General features: G+C 47.5%; 2 protein-coding genes across 4 annotated transcripts in view; one reads left to right on the top strand and one right to left on the bottom strand.

The window, feature by feature from the left end:
• CISD3 (CDGSH iron sulfur domain 3) overlaps positions 1 to 19528 on the bottom strand; it is a 156261-nt gene that overhangs the window by 89425 nt on the left and 47308 nt on the right. The gene's annotated exons all lie outside the window — the stretch shown is intronic.
• The window catches only part of PCGF2 (polycomb group ring finger 2), a 38207-nt gene continuing 28832 nt past the window's right edge, over positions 10154 to 19528 (top strand). For all 3 annotated transcript variants that reach the window (XR_007771541.1, XM_050935279.1, XM_050935278.1), the window contains exon 1: positions 10154 to 10331. The gene's annotated coding sequence lies outside the window, so the exon portion shown is untranslated. The remainder of the gene's footprint in view (positions 10332 to 19528) is intronic.

The raw sequence follows: 19528 nt of genomic DNA, 5'->3' as shown, positions 1-19528 counted from the left end.
GGATTGGCACATGGGATTTAGGCTCAGATCCATGTTTGCACACTTAAGCAAGTGCTTAACTTTACTCGCAGCGGTAAACTTTAGCACGTGCGTAAAGGTTTGCAGAATCGGGGCTTTAGACAGCATGTGGAAAATGTGTTTATGTGCTCAGAGCAGACACACACACACACCTATCTGTCTACCTGGATAACTCACTCTGGGAGACAGGCTGCAATAACACGAGATGACAGATCCATTTTTTCATCTGGGCTTTATTTCCTGAGTATGTTGCTGCCTATTTAGAGTAATTTTGACCTCGTTGCTTTCTTATATACGGATTTATTTCTCTTTCAATTCGCCTGCTCCTGGAACCTTACCCAGATGCCGTACTGACTGAAACATATTACGGGCCCGATCCTGAAATCCTGATTCAGAGAAAAACTCCCGCGGAATTTTGCCTGGATATGAACTGAGAAATTAAGCCCCTAATTAAACACAATTAAGAGCCTTTTTATTTATCAAGTAGATTCTGTTCTATCCAGAGGGAGCGGCTAGAGGGAGATCAGGGAAGAGATATAAGTACATTCAAATATTTTTCCAATTAAATAAACACACACGCACGATTAAGGAAGTATACAGAATGCATGATTTTTCCCCATACAGAATGGGAAATGCGATATAGATGCAAATAACAAAGGTTTATTTAAAATTGAGTTGACAGAATAATTATTTGTAGATACAAGAGGGAGATGGGACAAGGTGAATGATCTCTTGCTCCTATGAGGAACCAGATCTCTCTGTCATTTACACACACCCCTCCAGGTTGAGTGAAATCCATGCACCGGTTAAGTAAGTGGGAAAATCTCCCACTGACTTCAGTGGGTCACGATTTCAATTCTAGCGTTTGTTGCCACGGTGTTAGTAGCCCTCTTTCCGCAGATCAGACTAGGGGCAAATCCAAATCTTGTCTTCTCTCATACCAGTGTCATTCCGGAGCACTGTAAGGAAAGCTGGAAGAATCTGTCTCAGATAAATTGGCATATTCTCCTCCTCCTTGTGGTAAACAGGATATGAAAGAAATGGCCCGATGCTCATCCTGGAGACCGTATGGCAAATATTTCCGAGACAATCCTTGAAAACTAATTCCTGCGAGAACCTTGAACAATTGAACGCGGACACTCACAAGGACACAGACGCACATCAAACATCAACGCACACAAATAATCGACTCTGCTAGACAGCCCATAAAACACACGCCCAAACGTACACAAAACGTCTCACGCAGACACAGAAATATACACACAGAACACAGAAACACAAACACACACACAAAATCCCACACAACACACCACCATACCCCCCACTCCTCCCATCACACACCCCATTAAGAAAGTCTCCTCAAAGCTCATGAATGAGACCCCTTGACGGTATTGGACTCTTTGAGACTCGGTGGGAAAGTCTGAGGAAGGATCTCCGGTGGTTTCGCTTGCTTCTGATAGCTGAAGCATCGAAGTCATTAATTCTTCATGCATTGGCCTTGTTGTTTCCCTCCCAAATTAAGAGAGAGATCAAATATACCCGCCTCTTACTATCCACCTTAATGGGCTGTTTTTTAAATTCACACGTTCTTCCTTTTCAGCCAGCAGGCAGCACGAGCGAGGAACAAAGCAGAGAAGCAGCAGCCACTCGCCTTGCAAAAACAGAGCCATATTTAGTAAGAGGAAGCGTCGCTTCCAAGAGGTGCCGGCTCTTGGACCCTGATTGGGCGGAAGGCTGCATCCGCGATCTAAATTCAGCCAATGGGCTCCTGCGTTTGAATGCGCATTTTGCCAGCAAATAGGGGAATCCTGGGCAGAGAGATTAGGAAACCGGACAAAAAGCAGTTCTGCTAATTTATGATGTTTTTTAGTGAGTGACAGAGCCACAACAGGAATTAGTTGGGGGGGGAGGGGGGAGATAGGCAAAAATGATGCATATAGATACACAAAGATGTGTTAAATATATTGTGTCTCGTGTAATCTGAGCTAGTTTTCTGTATAGACAAATAAATAGCTAGATGGTGTTATATACACAGATACATAAACCTGATGTGTGTGTACTTAGATAAATATATGTTTGATAGATAGATACATACATATGATGTACACACACGTTCCTTTTCTATATATGTGTGTGTATATAATAATGTACTATATATTGTAGACATCAATGAAAGCAACTGAGAATCTTGACTATCCACCTGCAAACATTTGTGTGTGCATAGGTATAGCGAGATGATTATAGACAAGCAGACATGTTGTAACATATATTCATGTAATTGTCTAATTGTAGCTATTTGTCCATCTAGCTAGACTGGATTGGAAAACAATTATGAACATAAATAGACAAAAATGTGTGTAAGTGGACATTATAAATATAGTTGTGTCTCATGTAATCTGATCTTGCTTTCTGTGTAGACAGATATAGAGCTAGATAATGTTGTATACACAGATACATATACGTGGTGTGTATAGATAGATATGATATATGTGTACAGATAAATATGTATAATGTATATACACACTCACCCTTTCTATATATCATGCGTATATCATATAAACACATATCACATGTCACATTTATCTAAGTACACACACATCAAGTTTATGTATCTGTGTATATAACATTATCTAGCTATATATATGCCTATACAGAAAGCTAGCTCAGATTACATCAGACAATATGTTTAACTTGTGTGTGCATAGATAAATGGATAGTTATGATGTGTGTGTGGACACAGACACAGAAACACACACACACACTCTTTCTATATGTGTGTGTATATAATAATGTGCTAGATACAAAATACAATATATAATATATACCAGCACCAATGAAAGCAACCAAGGAAGCTTGAAGATACATCTGTAAACTTTGATACGTGAATAGGTATAATGAGATGATTATATATAAACACACGTGTATGAAACGTGTTTATATCATTGTCTAGTTCTATCTATTTGTCCCTCAAACTGGATTAGATGAGATCACACCCACATCCCTCAGCTTCCTGGAAGATGATGGCTATTCAGAAGCTGGAGGAGAGCATTAACAAGGAGACTGGCTGGGTGGGTGACTTTCCTTCCAGGTTGTCTCTGCCAGTTTGCAGTGATGTGAATAGATCGATGAGCCCGACTTGCCAGAAGCCACCAAAAATGTCGAGTTGGCAACTGAGTGGGACCCTACCAGCCTCTTAGGAGGAAGGACTGGCTTGAATGGATTCTTAATCCATTTCGCAGCAGGCCACCTGCAGATGCCAGTGACTTTGAGATCTGGCCTCGCGACTGTATGTGGATATGTGTGTAACGGAGAGAGACAGGGGTGTGTGTGTGTGTGTGTGTGTGTGTGTGTGTGTGTGTGTGTGTGTGAGAGAGAGAGAGAGAGAGATTTTAAAAATTTATGTCACCAGATCAGGAAACTCCTGTTTTTCATTTTATCTCTGTGTTTTCCGTAAGACTTTTTAAAAGAGTCATTAGGGTTTCGTTCCCTTGTCAAATGGTGAACCCTGCCAGGGGGACAGTCTCCAAAGCAGCTGGTATAACACCCCATTGGGTTCGGAATAAGCCACTGAGAAGGTTTTCATTTCCCGTTTGGAGTCATGGGTCCAGAAGAAAGAGGGCCTCGATCCTGCACTCATTGAAGCCAGCGAGGGTTTTGTCATTTACTTCAATGGGAGCAGGATCTGGCCCGGACATTTGCACATTGGGCGATTGCTTGATTTCAATTTGCCTCCTGAACAAGCAGCTGTTGCCCTAAAAAACCTAGAACATGAGAAGTGGAGCATCGTGCGCAGAGGCCACGTGGAGAGGACTCAGGCTGACCTGTGACGCCACCCTCCCGGTGCTCATGTCCTGTCCCCCACGCAAAGCCAGCCAGCTTTCCAAGCCAGCCAGCTTTTGCCTGAATCTGGGATTTCCTGTCTGTCTCGCTGATTTTCTTGATGTTTGCAGGCTGAGCCCAGGTGCATTGTGGGCGGATCTGTAGTGTGGGCTTGAATCAAAATCAGACGGGGCTGGGTAGTACATGTGTATGTGTTAAACATCCGGACTGCACAGGGAAATATCTGTTCTCAAGGAAAAAAGAACAGAAGGACTCGTGGCACCTTAGAGACTAACACATTTATTTGAGCATAAGCTTTAGAATCTTTTTAAAAAGTATCACACCATCCAGAAAGTAGACTCCAAAGACCGTGTATCGGCAAGGATCCCAGGCAAAGCTTTAACTCAAACTGCCCCATGCTCAGCTGTACACGAATCTGTTTCCAAACAGCCCTATCGTTAAAGCAGGATGCCCTTAAACAACGTTATGGGGCGACAGCGTTGTGATGTGTTTCCTGTCCCCACGTGTATCCTGGTTTAGAACTATCATCTAACCGGTTTAACTAGGTCGGTAAAGAAAGAAAAAAACAAACCACTGCCTATAAAATGGGGAGTTGATACTTAAGTCGCTTTAGCAAGAGGTAAGGAATGTGCCTGCGTGGTATGTTCAGGACTGTGGGATAGCGCCTGTATATTTATATATGACGGACACAGGTTTGTGTACACCCAGATACAGCTCTGCTCTATGAAATATTCGTAGAGGCAACAAGGGAAAACAGTATCGTTAGCCTCCCCATCTCTCCTCTGACTCCCCGCTCCCTCCCACCAGCCTCCGACCCCTGTTTTCAGAGTGACAGCAGAGGGGGAAAAAAGCTGTCACCTAGCTACGATGTTTTGATGTTTATTTCCTTGCTTGTTTATTTCATTGAATTTGTTTATTTCATACAAACTCTCTGGGCCCCGCCTCCTTGTTCTCACCCGCTGAGGTTCTCCAGGGAAGGCACTGGCAGGTTTGCCTCAGTGGAAAGTTCAGGGTTGGGGCAACCAACCACCCCTTTGTCCCGCTGCTCCTGCTTCTCTTCGCGGACTTTCATACTTCCCAGGAGCTGGCCAAATGCCTTTTGCAGATCTCTCTCTCTCTCCCCCACGCATCCCATCCCAGCACCTTTCCCTGGAAGAAGACATCGCAGAGTTGCTTTACGTGCAGCTTCCCATTTCAGGGCACCAGCTCCTCAAACTGGGGAAAAATTACGTGGCCAGCAGTATCGAGACTAAAACCTTAGTTCTTGGCTTCTTTCCTGTGCCTAGGGTCTCTGTGTATGGCGAGGGAAGGTGTTGGGGGGGGGGAGATGAGAGATCTGGGGATCTTAGCACCTCTCCGAAGTATGGATGGAGTTAAGAAATTAGCAAACTATTTAAAAAACGACTCGCGTTGTTGACCAATGCCCTCAGGATTCTGGGCGCACAGCACCCCAGAGAGCAGGAGGGGAACGGGCAGATGTGGGAGTCTGCTGCCTCTGACTGGGTCTGGTGCAGTCTGAACGCAACCCTCTTACAAATCTCCCTTTGAAAAGATATTTTATCCCGAGCGATTTATACTATGTGGATGTAATTTAATCTATGAGAGAGAGAGAGCGAGAACAGACAGTTCCCATATGAGGGGAAATTAATCCATTTAGCAATGTTAGGAAAGAAAAGAAAGAAAGATAGATGGGGGTGGAGAGAGAGAGAGAGAGAGATTCACTACTAACATACAAAGCAACCTTTGGCTAGATCCTCAGCGGGTAAGAAAAAAATGTTACGCCCGTTTACACTAGCTCAGGATCTGCCTCCCTGTGCAGCCCGTGAGGTACCTACTGCCCCGTCCTAAAAACTGTGTTGTTTGAAATCAAACTGCAACAAGTGCAGGGAAATTCGGGTCTCTTGGGGATGGGTCTGCCCCAAGCCTGGCGCCTCCCGCAGACTGCTTTCCTTCCTGAGCCATCTCCGGATCTTTCCTTTGAACCGATTTCTATTCGGTTCCCCTCCCCAGCGGGGACCCCTCACCCGAACGCCAAACAACCACCGCGGTCTGTGCTTGTAAGGAACCGAGCACTCTAAAGCCCGATTAAATACCGTGTTATGTTTTGCTAATTGTGGCGGGGCTGCTAATTGAGATAACGGCCAATCAAGGCATTTCATTGTAACCAGAGCCCGACTGAATCCCATGGAGCCTCCGAATTACAACCCCCTCCCCAACACACACGCGGGACTCCACCACACACCAGCTATTTCCCTGGACTCAAGAGCTGACTCGGCTAAGACCTCCCAGAGCCTCCTCCATTTCCCCACCAGCCATCGATGGGGATGGAGGGATGAGCCCAGACAGGCAACAACTGATGAGGAAGACCCAGAGCCTCAAGTCTCTATATTATAATAATAATTAATAAAAACCAGACACAGCTTTGGCCAGAGCTCTCGGGGAACCATCCAGCGAGGCAAAAGGAAGCAGTTTTCTGTAGCCCGGGCAGGCTGTGAACAATAAATCACACAGTTAGGGTTTTATTGTCTCGCTTTTCTATCTCCAGCCCCTGGCGCCAACAAGCAGCCTGCGTGTGCGTGTGGAGAGAGAGCGCGTTGTGTAATGTGTGTCTGTGGACTCCAGGGTGCACGATCCAAAGTTACAACTCGATATGTTCCGAGAGAGCGAATATCCGCGGTAGCGCCTGTGGCTTTAAATTGCAGCCCAGGGGCTGCTTTGCATGCAGGTCAGGTGGGTGCACCAAGCCGCTTGCACGTGGACGACGCACGTGGCGGGCAAGCCCAGTGCTGAGTGATCTCAAGGCGCGGTGGGGTGGTATTTGCAGGGTCCCTGTAGCCCAGTAATGAAACCAGCACAGATTTCAAAGTCATGGGCGCTTGTGCCAGCGGGGGTGTGCGCCTGGGGAAGCGGCTGTTAGACACAGCCGAGAAAGTGAATATGACGAGATCTGTATCTTTTTCCGCACGTTTCTATTCTGGCAACCCCTAGAGACGAACATGATTTTCCTCTCTCCCCCCCATACTAATGACAGTAATAAAAGGTGCTTACAGCAGACGCCAGGTTGTTGCATACCTTGTTTTTTTTCCCTCAATCCCACAAAAGATTAATGCTAAAAAAATAACCTACGGTGTCTTTGTTTGTGGGGGGCGGGGGGAGAATCCGCTAACTTTCTGCGGTCCTGTGAGCAAAAAAGTGTTCTCTTCTGTAGTGAGCTGCACATATAAATATGTAAAGGGCGAGAGAGAGATGCATTGGCTTGTTGGTCTCATTAGTTAGACAAATGCAAGATAAAACTGAGGAGAGGGAAAAAGCACCTTTCCTTTAGGTCACCCATCAGAGCTTAAAAGATAACACCGATGAATCTAACGACCAGACCTGCAAACCAATGATAAATTTCACACATAAAATAAGAGAAATGAACAGTGCATACTACGGATCTGACACAGAGGACTGATCACAATAGATTTCCATTTAGCTTGCTTATTAAAAGGTCATATTGATGCTGGCACTAGCTTCCTCTTCCTCTCCCTAAACGCCTGTGACGTCAATATGTAAATTCCCTTACAAAGATCCTACAAAAAATCCATCCCACTGATCAGGTGCCATGCCATGATTATTTGTACCGGGGCTAATTTGACAAATGAGTTATATTTCCCCCCTTTTCAAGATAAAGAAAGTAGAAGCTGTAGGCTAAAGTAGGTTAGATACTGTTTTGAGATAATTGTTGCCTCAGCATATTATTTCTCTCTGTCATAAGTAAAAACACGCGAGAAAGAAATAAAGTAGGTGTGAACCAGTTACTTTTAGATTATAAAGCTTGTTAAAGAGTTAGCAACAAATGTATAATTCTATGCAAGTCACTAATCTGGTGGGTTTGGCCAACCAGAAAAAAAATCCTTTGTTATGGAACTGACCTTAATTAAAAAAAATATGAGTTTTATTCCGAAGTACTTTCTGGTCCAGAATATGTTCAGGAAAAGGACACAATGCTAGATTGTGGTGCTAGATTCTGCAATCAATCGGGACGTGTCCTTCTAACTTTGCCAACAAAAACTTTCCAGCTCGTAAAATGTTAAAATGTACTCTTGTCAATTTCTTTTTTTTTTTCAGGAGTCGTGGGGAGAGGAGTTTGGGGGGGGGTTAGGCGTTATTTTCTGAATTTTTGCTTTTGGCCAGTGTCCACTTAGGCAAAAGAAGTCCCTGCTGATTGCAATCACTTTATGAGTGTGGCTTCATTGCCTCTTGGAAATATCCTCCCCTGAACGAATCAATTTTTCCTTCCTCCCACTTTTTTTCCCCTCTTTTGGCTGCGTTTCTTTTTTAAAGTCTTCTCCTGCCTGAGAGCACCTTGAAGTGCAGAAGAGACTCGATCAACATCAGCAACAGAAAACCTGGCTGCCCAAATGAAAAAAAAAAATAAAAAAGGAACACCAGAGAGAACTTTTGAGGTTTTAAGAGGCAAGATAAAGTTACCACAAGGCCCAGAAATACATTTAGCCAGCGTTTGGCGCCTCCTCACACCAAACTTCCGCTGATTACAGCTGCAGAATAGAAACCGATGATGCCTTCTGGTTTCAGATCGAAAACCAAACACCCCATCTGACAGCACGGGAGTCACTGCCGGGGAGCGGCAGATAACCATGGGAAATCTAGAGCCGGTAAACAGGGGCAAGTGACACTTTTTGATGCAGTGGGAATCCCGTAAAAATGTAGCAAGAAAATAGGCTGAAAGGGGGTATCCTGGTCTTCACAGGCACTTATGTTTGCGGGTTTAAATACATATCGCCGACACGTGCTATGTGTCTACATCTTTGGGAGTGTGTGTAATTCTGGAGCTTGATTCGGTTCTGCCCTTCGCCTCGCGCCTTCCTTTAAAACCCCAACACACGTACAGTCACTTCGCGCTCCTGTCAATGAAGACACGAGGCACAGAACAAGGCTAAAACTGACCCCGACGGCTTGAGGCGCAAGCAGGGGTGGGAATGAAATTGACAAGGCAGGTCGAAGTCACTCGCTCCCCCTCGCTCCCTTTGGCAAAGGAGGAAATGAAAGGAAGAGGAGAGGTCTTTAGAAAACCCACCACGAGGCAGATCTAACAAACCGAAGCGAGTGGGAATATTTGAAAATCTGGTATCGAATGTAGGGATGGTCGCGTGCTTGTAAGAATTATAAAGGGGCAGTGAAAAGGGGCACGGGGCGGTGGGGGGGGGGGAATCTGAAGTCCTGCCTCTGTGATTTAAAAACAAAAGCAGAGAAGGAGAAGGGTTATTTGTCTCTGAAGGCTGGACGTTCTCAAACTTCAGCGGAGATAGTCTCCGGAGAAATCACGCCAAGTTGTCTACAGCGGGGCTGTGCTTGGAACTTAATGTGTTGGGTTTGAATCAAAATGTTCGGAGGCGGGGGTGTGTGTGGACGGAATAAAGCCACATCCTTTCATAACGAATCCCTCAAATTGTCTCATTTCATCCCTGGCTTCTTTGCTTCATTTGAATTGATTCTTTTTATTTGTGAGCCTTGATTTTTGTTTTAAGAGAGACCGCAACAGTCGTGTGGGAGGGAGAATAAAGACGTGTGTGTGTGTGTGCAGAACTGGACAATCTGGAATATCCCCGTGTCTCTGCCTTCTAGGATATGTCAGCGCCTTTTAAATCCATTTCTCTTCATGGTGCACTCTAAGCTATGCCTGGCTGCTCTGTAAATGGATACAAAGCGGAGAGCGAAGGGGGGGGAAATATATATACACAAACGCAGATAATTTTCCTGGCGCAGAAAAAAAAAAGAAGAAAGAAAAAAAATCGTTTGCTTCGAGACTGTAACGAAACAGAACATAACTTGCTACGACACTGGATCATCTGCTATTTTTTTTTTCACCTTCCCCAGACATGAACGGCAAAATCCGGGGGAGCAGAAGGGCCGGGTCTCCTCATCGACCCCTCCCTCCCACCGATTTCTTCCCGCTTATGAGTCCCATTGATTGCCAGTCCCCTGCCCCTCTTTTTTTTCTCCCCCCATGGAGGGAAGAGCGGAGCTGCTTTTGTTCCGACTGGAACCTCATGTTTCGTAGCTTCCCCAGGTTTCGCGACTGCGGTTGTGTCCCTGGGGAGGGGTTTGCGCCGGCGGATGCTGCTGATTCTGTATTGTCAGGATGCTCCGGGGGGCGGATGCCTGGGGGGGGGACGAATCTCTGTTTTTGTCTCCCCCTCCTTGCACCTCAGCCCCTTTGCAAACACCCTAAAGGAATGAGATCACGTGAGGCAAAGGGGGCGGGGCCACTCTCTTGTCTGGAAGGGAAAAAAGCCATTTTGTGCCCCCCCCCCATGAGATCCCATCAGCAGCTACACAGACGCGTTTCTTCCAGCTCCGACGCTTTGGCACAAAAAAGAAAAGAAAAGGAGAGAAAGGGGGGGTTTGGGGGAGCTCGCTGTTTTCCCAACCCTGCTCGCCCCCCCTCCCCCGAAAAGATCCGGGATCAGGTAGGGACACACCTCCCCCTACAATCCCTTTTGCTCTGTGGGGTGTTGGGGGGTGGAGGGGGAGGGAATAGATCTCTCCCTCCCGCCCCCCTCCAGGGAAGGACTCGAGTCTGCGGTCCAGGCTGCGAGCTCCCTGCCTCAGCTTCTGTGACATCTTCTGTCTTTCGGGGGGTGGTTTTTCTTCTTTCCTTTTCTATTTTTCCGCTCTCTCTCTGCTTTCAAGATGGCCGATCGGTTTATTTGGTATCCATCTCCTGCCTGGCTTCCTATCTTTCTCTTTGTGCTGCTGCTGCTGGTTTTCTGGCAGGGTCCGGAGGGGGGGCGGAATTTGCATGAGATCCCCTCCCCCCCCCAGACATGGCAGTTCACCCCCCTCCCCCAACATCTCCACTCTCTCCCCCAGCCGGGGAGGGTGTCTGCTCCCCCGTGCCCGCTCTCTTGGCTTCTTTCTCCGGCGGCTGGCTCTTGGCAGCCCCCTTCTCTCTCTCCAGTTGGCATGCCTAACTTTTTGGATCCCTTTTCTCCCCCCCCCCCACCGCTTTTCTTTGGCCCCGACGCAGGGAGGCTGGCAGCCGGGCGGGGGCTGCCCCGATGTGTGGGGGGCAAGGGAGACGGGGGTCTGGGGAGAGGGAACCGGCTTTGACAGCACCCTGCCAAGCCCTCCCCCTCCCCCCCCAGAGCCCCCAGGAACTACCCCACCCGGGATGCCACATTGTAGGCGCGCGAGTCCTGCCCAAGGGCGCATGGACGTGGGTGGCGGGGGGGGGGGTGTCTTAGGAACTGAGATGTTGGAGCAATATGGCGCGGTTTCTCCACGGTTGGTCAGAAAATGAATGTGGGGAAGGTTGTGTGTGTGTGTGGCGGGGGGTAAAGACCCCCAAGTTTAGGAGACAGCGATTGTACTGTGCCGATGCGCCCCCCTCGGGCTGGGTGGGGATTCCAGGGTCTGGGATCCAACCCCAGAGGGGACCGGCAGAGAGAAGAGGGGTGGGTGTGGAGAGAGGAAGGGGGTCCTTGTTTTTCTGTCATTCCCGAAGTCATCTGGGTCCCATCCGCTCGTGTGAAAACATATACATAGAGAACAACATACTGTACCACCCCCACCGCTCCAGAATAAAGCAGAGGGGGCCGGTAGGGGTTTGCCAGGAGACCCTCGTGGGGGAGGGGGTGGGAGTGAAGTCGTTGCCACAGAGTCAAGGGGAGCTGCGGCGGGGGCGGGGGGCATCTTTCATTTGGTTTTAATTGTCGCGATGTTTTGCGAATCAATATGGAAGTCCAGCGAAGCTATCCGAGTGGGACTGTTTTCTATATCAGAAAGAGAGAAAGGAGAGGTAGGAATTAAAATCCACTTTGCAATTCATTTCACCCCCCAAGCAAACAAAAAAATATATCCAGTTAGATCCCGCCAGGGTCTTTTTTCTTTTCTTTCTCCCTCCCCAACTACGTGTGGACACCTCGCAGCTAATTAGCGCGGATCGCCCCTCCATGCCTGATGAATAATAGATTGCAATAGAATATCAAAATGAGCCCACAGCTCGGCTTGGGGGGAGGGGGGGGGAAAGGGGGTTGGCAGGAAAGTGGCTCTCCTTTTCCCCACCCCCTTTTCCATGTCGCCTTTTTTCATTAAAGGGGGCCATTCTTCTAACTTTGGGACAGAATAAATAAATACAATAAAGAATTCCCAACCCCTCCAAGATGCAAAGAGAAAGAGCCTCTCCTGCTGTACCTTTCCCTCCAGAATTAAAAGGAGGGAGTTCTTGTGTATGGATACATTTATATATATTCCCCTGCCCATAGAAGAGTTACTTTCTCTTTGTCTGTGGAACTCTTTCTGGAGGGCAGATATCTATATTTCTTGGGAGGGGAATGTGTGGGACAGAGGGAAGGTTTTATAATTATGGAGGTCCCTTTCTCCTCCAGTTTAGCCATCACCTCTTCCATAGAGCTGCATGATGGAAATATTCCTCCCTCACCCGAGATTGTATTATCATCATTACTATGGAGCGTCTGCGCACAAAGCCTGCTTTGTTTGCAGAAAAAGATGCATGAAATAACCCTTGTGTAACCAAAAAAAAAATCCCAACCAACCAACCAAAACCAAAACAAACCAGAACCCATCACTGCAAAGGAATTGCTGTTCTGTTTGATGCTGATGAGGTAGGAAGGGGAGAAATCTCGTGTCAAGGAACTTTGGTAGCAGCGAGCTAATTCTTGAGGGGAATGGACCAGTTTTGCCCTTTGAAATCGGGGCCCTGAGTTCAAGGTTCGCCATCCTTTGCAGTGTCCAGGAGTCGTGCTCGCGTGGCTGGTCTTTAGGCGGGACGGATCCAAGTTGTGAATGGGAGGGACCCCGTTCCATTGGAGAACGTTGGGGCCGTTTCTAGTGGCCGGGGAGGTGTCGGTGTATTTGTTCTTCCTCTGCCGAGGTGACAACCCACGGGGCTTTTCACGCGTGGGTTCGAAGTGTTGTCTTAGGACCCAGGCTGGAAGGCTCCATACAGGGAGCTGAGACCGGACCTAGGAACCTCACTTGCGCACACTGGAGTCGGTACAGGAGGATATAAACTTCCACAATCCAAGACCTAGCAGCGTTTTGTCCCGGCAATCGATCCCTTTGTTTACATGTATCGACAGGTCCCTGCGATCTCCCTGAGTTGGGGTTGGGGGGTGGGGAAGAGACAGCATGTATGAGCCAGCGAGCTCCGCTTCTTTGCGAACTGCAGCAGATTTGCGCCTCGCCTGGTTGTTCGCAAGGCTGATCTTGTGCAGTGAGCGCTGCTTCGCAGCTTGAGACGTTGTGTGGGTGGGTGTCTTGTGCCTGGGGGATTCCTCCTGCCTTGGAATATGGTACCATTGCTGGAGGGTTTCCCGGCTTACTTGACAAGTTGTAGAATGGCATGCAAACAAACGCAGGGACGTGGGGGTTATTTCTTAGCTGGGGCAGAGAGGAAGGAGGGGATGACAGCGGTCTAGAAGTTATGGGGAACTTTGAAATGTCCTGCTCCCCGCAAATTCGGTCTCCTTTCTCTGTAAGGGCTGGAAGTGTCGCCCCTCTGCCCCGGCGAGCTTGGGAGCAGGGGGGAAGAACTCCCGGAAAGGTGAAATTCACCCCTTGGGTTGATGTGCACAGACCACCTTCCCCTGCCTTCCGGGGGTGCGAATTGCCATCTGGGAATATAGACTCACCTTTCCTTCCTCTCCTCCTTTCGGATGCTGGCCACCCACATACCTGAAACCCTGTCCCCAGTCGCCTCTTTCCAGTGTGTATTGGGAACAGTTTCAACAAAAGAACCCGTAAAGTGTCTCTAATTCTCAAGGCCCCGTGGCTGGAACAGTCCCGCTCCGGTGCTATTTTCATTCCCAGGCCTAGCCGGCTCCTGCCTCCAGACCTCCTGGTCTGTTAATAATGATTAACTATGCGGAGTGGAAAGACAAAACAAACAACTAACATCATATCACAAATAAGCCAAGATCAGACCTGGAAATTCAAAATTCCTTTTCCCTCCACGGAGGCGCTTCATTTTTAAACGAGCATCATTAGAAAAGTTCTCCCGGACTAGGAACCTCCCCGTGAAACCCACCGAAAAGCTAGCCCACCGCTAAAAATGGATTGAAAAGTGACAGCAGCCCACTGGGAAGAGATTGAGCAGCTCCTGAGAGCGCTAAGAGGGGTGGTGATTCCCTGCTGCCTCTGAAATGGCAGAGCAGAGCTTTGCCATCGTCTTCCATTGGAGCATCACTTCCTCTCCCATCCATATCTTCCAAAATAAAAAGCGAGTTTACTCCAGATACCTGTATCTACCCTCACTGCACTACTAGCCTGGACTGAACGCCCTGCACCAAATTTTCAAAAGAACTCTGCTCTCATGGAGGCACCAAAATAAGTGGCCAAATTGTCATGCTGGGGGCTGGACTTCCCCCTGCCCCCTTTTGTTGTTGAAAATCTTGCCTTTATTTGGATGCCTAAAGTTGAGCTGGCCTCTTTGGAAAATCTAGTGCTGAACTCTTGAAAATCAGAACCCCTCATCACCTTTTTTGAAAATTTGGCACCACTTCTCTGCATGCCAGTGATTTACACAGGCAGATGGACTGTGGGAATTTGCTGTCAGTCATTGATTGTGGTGTCTAACACAACTCAGCCTCCAAACCTCTCCAGACTGTTGCAGCCAATATGCTTGTCACCAACAGATGTGATGCCAAGGGGTTTTTCACTGGAAAAATACTTAATGACTAACAAATACATGGTGCCCTGAATTCTCACAACTGTTTCTGGCAGGGCTAGATTCTGTAGCAAGTCCTCTTCTGGGGCTGGAGAAACCTGCAGCAGTCAGACGAGATTTTTTATTGATTTTGTCCTGTTCTGCTCTGTTGACTAAATAAAGCATTTAAAAGGGAAAAAGGAAAGAAAGAGAAAAAGAAAAAAGAAAATGACACCTCCTCTCTTCAATTGTGAAGCTCTAGGGCTGCAAAAAAGATCCAGTTTGATCTTCTGGATTTTTTAATACAAATTATTTGGAAGAACTTTAGAGAAACAATCCCCAAACAGCATTTTAAAAGTCTTAGTGAGGGGGCCCGATCCTGTTTAAGCTAAACTGGAGAAGTCAATCGAAGTTTTGTCTGGGGACATGATGGAGAATGGGGCTCGCTGGTTCTGACAAAGTTCCCTGCTGCCTTAGAATTCACCGCTGGGATTTTCTGACAGCATTTCCATGAGCTGCTCTTAAATCTTAACTTCTGCGTGTTATGGACAAACCCCTAATTATCCAGATATACGTACACTCTAGTATCAGGGGTTTCTGAACTGCTGCCTGTTCCCTGAAATATTGAAAAGCTCAATTCTGTTCTCCAAATCGATGGCAACTTCACCTACTGGCTTTGCGTTTAGACATGGGTAAATTAGAGCAGAATCCGGCCCTTTGAATATCGTTGCTGAGTCCTACAGCCCCTCCATTCTCCCTGAAAGACAAGGGATGGTTAATCTACCATGGAGTGTTCTGTTCAGCTGCGTAGGGGTACTTGGTGGATGGTTTATTTTTTATTTATAGCTTCGAGAAAGCAAGAAGGACTAGCAGGCTAATGCTGCTCTGACTGGCTTTTCCACTCAATTACTCACTGTTTCCTCTGCCCCCCGCCCCCACCTCCTCAAATCCAGTTTTGGGGCCCGTCTGTGGAAAGGCTTCTCTTCGCCTGCATAAAGCTGCATTCATGGTCAGATGCTGCCTTGAATGTTTCCATAGGAGATAAAAACTGTGCACAGTTGCAGTGAATTTGGGAGGTGTGTGTGTGTGTGTGTGTGAGAGAGAGAGAGAGAGAGAGAGAAGATCAGCCACCAATGTTTTGGTTACATCTGTACAAATATTTTCTTGGTTTTGAGGAAGGGGGCCGCACCCGCGTCTGCTTAATTCTCTGAATGACCCATCGTGGGGGAAGGGGGGAGAAAAAGAGGGTGGAAATACCTTAAAGCTGCCCTTAACGTTGAGAAGTTGGTTCACGGGTCACTGGTAGGTCCAGAGGCAAAGATCTATCTAATTTCAACTCTCATGTTATGGAGGTCGGACTAGTTCTAAAGGTTCCAGGCGCCCCTCTCACACGTGAAAACCATCTCAGACTGGAGTCTTCTGCCTTATTAATTAATGCTCGTCGTTGTTGTTGCTAGCATTAATCTGAGGGGGAAAGCCCCAGAGAACATCATTCTGATTTGACTGGGGTGTGTGTGTGAAGGATCTTAAAATATATAGACTCTGCCCTAAGGGGCAGACAGAGAGAAAGGGGTTTAGACGTTGCTTTTGTAGAGGTACTGCAGAATTCAGAACAATTGAATTCTTGCTTTTTGGCAAAAAAGTTGTGGTTTTTTTAGAAAAAAAGAAATTAGGAGAATGTTCACTCCAAAAATCCCTGGTCGGGTGAAGACTACTTGACTCTACACTGACTTTACCTGAGATTTTCAAGTGGTTTTGGGTACCAGACTTGAGATATCTTAAAAGGGTCTGATATTCAGAAAGTGCTGGGACACTCCCAAAATTAAGGCACCCCAAATCTCCAAGCTCTTTTGAGATTCTTAACTTGTATTTTCTTGGGAGGATTTGAGTTTCTTGGAAGGATTTGAGTTTCCGCTCTACATTTGAAAAGCTCTGATGCATCTTCTTCTAAAACCAAATCAAATGTCCAGGGAAAAGATCAGAACAATTCATTTCCCCCCTCCTCCTCCAAATCTTTTTTAAAAATTGAAAAATATGTGTAATGTCTTGTGCTCATAGAGAACGTGGAAACTTAAAAAAAAGGAAGCAGGATATACGTGTATATAATAGCAAGATGCATAACCCACAGCATTCTGCAGGAAATCAACATGCCAAATAATTAATTTCCATGGGAGGAATAATCTGTGTCTCGGAATTATTGTCTCCTTTTAAGATGTTTTTCTCATCCCTTTCAAACTGGGACGGTTGCACTGCAGACCGGCTATCGCCTTCTTGCGAGGCAACGGCAGCAAAGCAAAATTGTTTGGTAATAGCAAGGGAAAACTTTGGTGATCTGGAAAGATAACGTGTCCTAGGCACAATCTGAGGGAGGCTGAGAGAGAGAGGGGGAAAAAAGGGGCGATTGATCTGGTTCTGGAGCCTTGTCGAGATTTTAAATCCAGACCCACATCTGAGGTCACGTGCCCTCTTGCTTTGTGTAAACCCTCCTCTAGTGTGCTCCTACTGTACTTTGGAAACCCGAAAGGAGAATTTCCTGTTGTCGGGGTCTGATGCCTACTGTAACTGCTAGCAAAGGCTGCATTAACCCAACACGTCGCGGGTGTCTCTTTGTGAAATGCAGGCGTGTCTGTTTTGCAGCAATAAAATTATATGGCATTATTATTAATTATTATTATGATAAATAATAATATTTTCTAATAAGCGTTTGGGAACCCGCATAACCAGCTGTGCATGTCTTGTCTGGTGATAAATGGTGCCTCTCTGATATTGCCAATCGATATATTGTTTTCCTGCCCACACCCCGTGCAATTAGGAGTTGGAAAGATCTGGATCTTTCTGCTCAGGAAACTTGCCCCAGAGGTGGCGAAACTAGCGAAACTGTTAGGGAAGGTAGCAGGAGGGGAAGTGGTGAATCCTGGGGGATCTGCGCAGGAGTGGGGTGTACGTTTGGATTTCTGGTGACTGTGTCCTGGAGGAGAGACACCTCCAACGATGCCGTTTAATCAAACGATAAAGCAACGTGCTCCACTTTGATATAACGCTTTCCACCAGAGGATCAAGGAGGAGCCCATTACAAATATGAAAGGACTCAAACTTTGCAGCATCCCTGCCAGGTGTGGGGAGGCATCATTCCTCTAATTTAGCAAGTGGGGGAAACTGAGGCAGCAGAGAAGGAAGGCACCTTGCCCAAGGTCATTACCAGAGCTGGAGTGGTGGGAGGAAGCAGATCGCTAATCCCCCAGTTACATCACAGACCATCCTCTTTCAGGCCCCTAAGGAGTTAATATTTTAAAGGAAACAGGGGGCCTCTGCAAAATTAAGCCCGAAGGGGACAGTTTAAACGTAATCAGCTCTGGGTTTGGTGTAGAAGGGGAAAGCTGCATCGGAGCTGTTTAAATAGATTTTTTTTAAGGAGGGGGGATAGACAGGGAAGTGAGTGGATGGATGCTGGGAGTGGAGGAGGATTGAGTTTATTTATTTTCTGGGGGTGGGGGTGGGGAAAAGGTCAGGGCGGTGGAAGGTGTTTTTGGGGGTGGCTGGGGGGTGTTTTAAAAGGAGACTAGCGCCAACCCCATCTGAGTCATGAAATCAGGGTGATTATCATCCGGTTTATTAAAACCGGTTTGTGCTGGCGTCTCAGGCTCCCCCTCCCTCCCCTCCACCTTCGCTCTCCTTTAGAGACCTATGACGCCATTTGCTAGACTGGGAGGATAACATGAAAAAAACACGAGAGTCTTGCAGGGAGCAGGGGACCTGCAGAACTCATTGCCCGGCGAGAGCCCGAGTCACTGGAGGGGGATTGGATTTCAGGTGCACCAGGCAGGCCAAAGCTCCCCCCCCTCCCTTCGCTTGGCTGTTGCTGTTGGCATCTTGCCAGCTGTTACCCTGCAGGTAACTATAGAAACCAGCGCACAGGGAGCCTATCAGCAGCCCCAACGTCACCTGCGCCTTGTAAAGGGGTCTGGGGGGCACTTCTCTACCTTGAGGATGCTGAGGCTTGAAGGGGGCGGGGGGGAAGACGTGCTGCTATTAAGTGTAATCGGGGGGAGGGTGGAAGCAAACAAGCCGAGAGGACCCCAAGGGGTGTGAGAAGTGCTTTTGCCTTGGGTGTCTACAAAGGGAAATGAAGCTTGGGGATGGGGGGAGAATGACCCAATCCAGTCCAGAAAGCAGAACCGGGCGTTTCAAAACCCCACCAGCCTCTTTCTGACCCGCAACTGTTGTGTTGTTGGCTTGTTTGCAAACCACCCCACAAATTCTTCCCAGCGGGCAGGCGCTAATGCTGGGGCGGCCAACAGGGCTCTTGCTCCCCCGAGTTGCCAGCGCTGAAGGGGGGGGGGGGCGGCGGGGAGTGGTGGTTTTAGCCACCGCCTGGAGCAGGATAGTCCCAATTGCTCCTGGGCCCCTTTCCCCTTTGATACACCCACCTCCGTGCTTAAGTTTTGTCCCACAGTCTCACCTCTGTTGCTTGTCTACTGAGGCTGGGGGGGGGGCACCTTTGCCTTGAAGTTTGATCAGTCACTGTACAATCCCCTCCATGTCCAGGATATGGAGAACTTGTCAAGAAGCAGCTCATTTGGACTAGCCACAAGAGGATGGGTGTTTTGTTTTTTAATTCAATAACAAGGATTTTACATAAAATAAAATAAAAGGTACCCGGAGAATGGCTTGTAAGGGGACTGAATCTATGTGTGTGTGTGTGTGTTCGTTCCTAACAGTCTGGCCCCCCACTGACATCACACACAAACTCATTTGCACAGAAATAGATTTTAGTTCAGTCCCCCCCCCCCCACTTCTCCCCTCCACCTCGGATGGTTGTAATAATATTCTGGCTCCTCGCCAAGTATAGGAGTTACCATAGAAACAATAAAACTACAGCGATTCAGGGCCCCAGCTCGAACGTCTCCTATAGTAAATATTAAAGTAACGGGAAAGGGGCTAGGGGGGCAGCAATTACATCGACATCTGCGACTTTCTGCATCTCTCTGCACTTGATTG

The sequence above is a fragment of the Gopherus flavomarginatus genome, chromosome 25 (genome assembly GCF_025201925.1).
Source record: "Gopherus flavomarginatus isolate rGopFla2 chromosome 25, rGopFla2.mat.asm, whole genome shotgun sequence".
NCBI classification, from domain to species: Eukaryota; Metazoa; Chordata; order Testudines; family Testudinidae; genus Gopherus; species Gopherus flavomarginatus.
The sequence above is the reverse complement of the archived record's forward strand: the minus strand, read 5'-3'. Positions and strand labels throughout refer to the sequence as shown.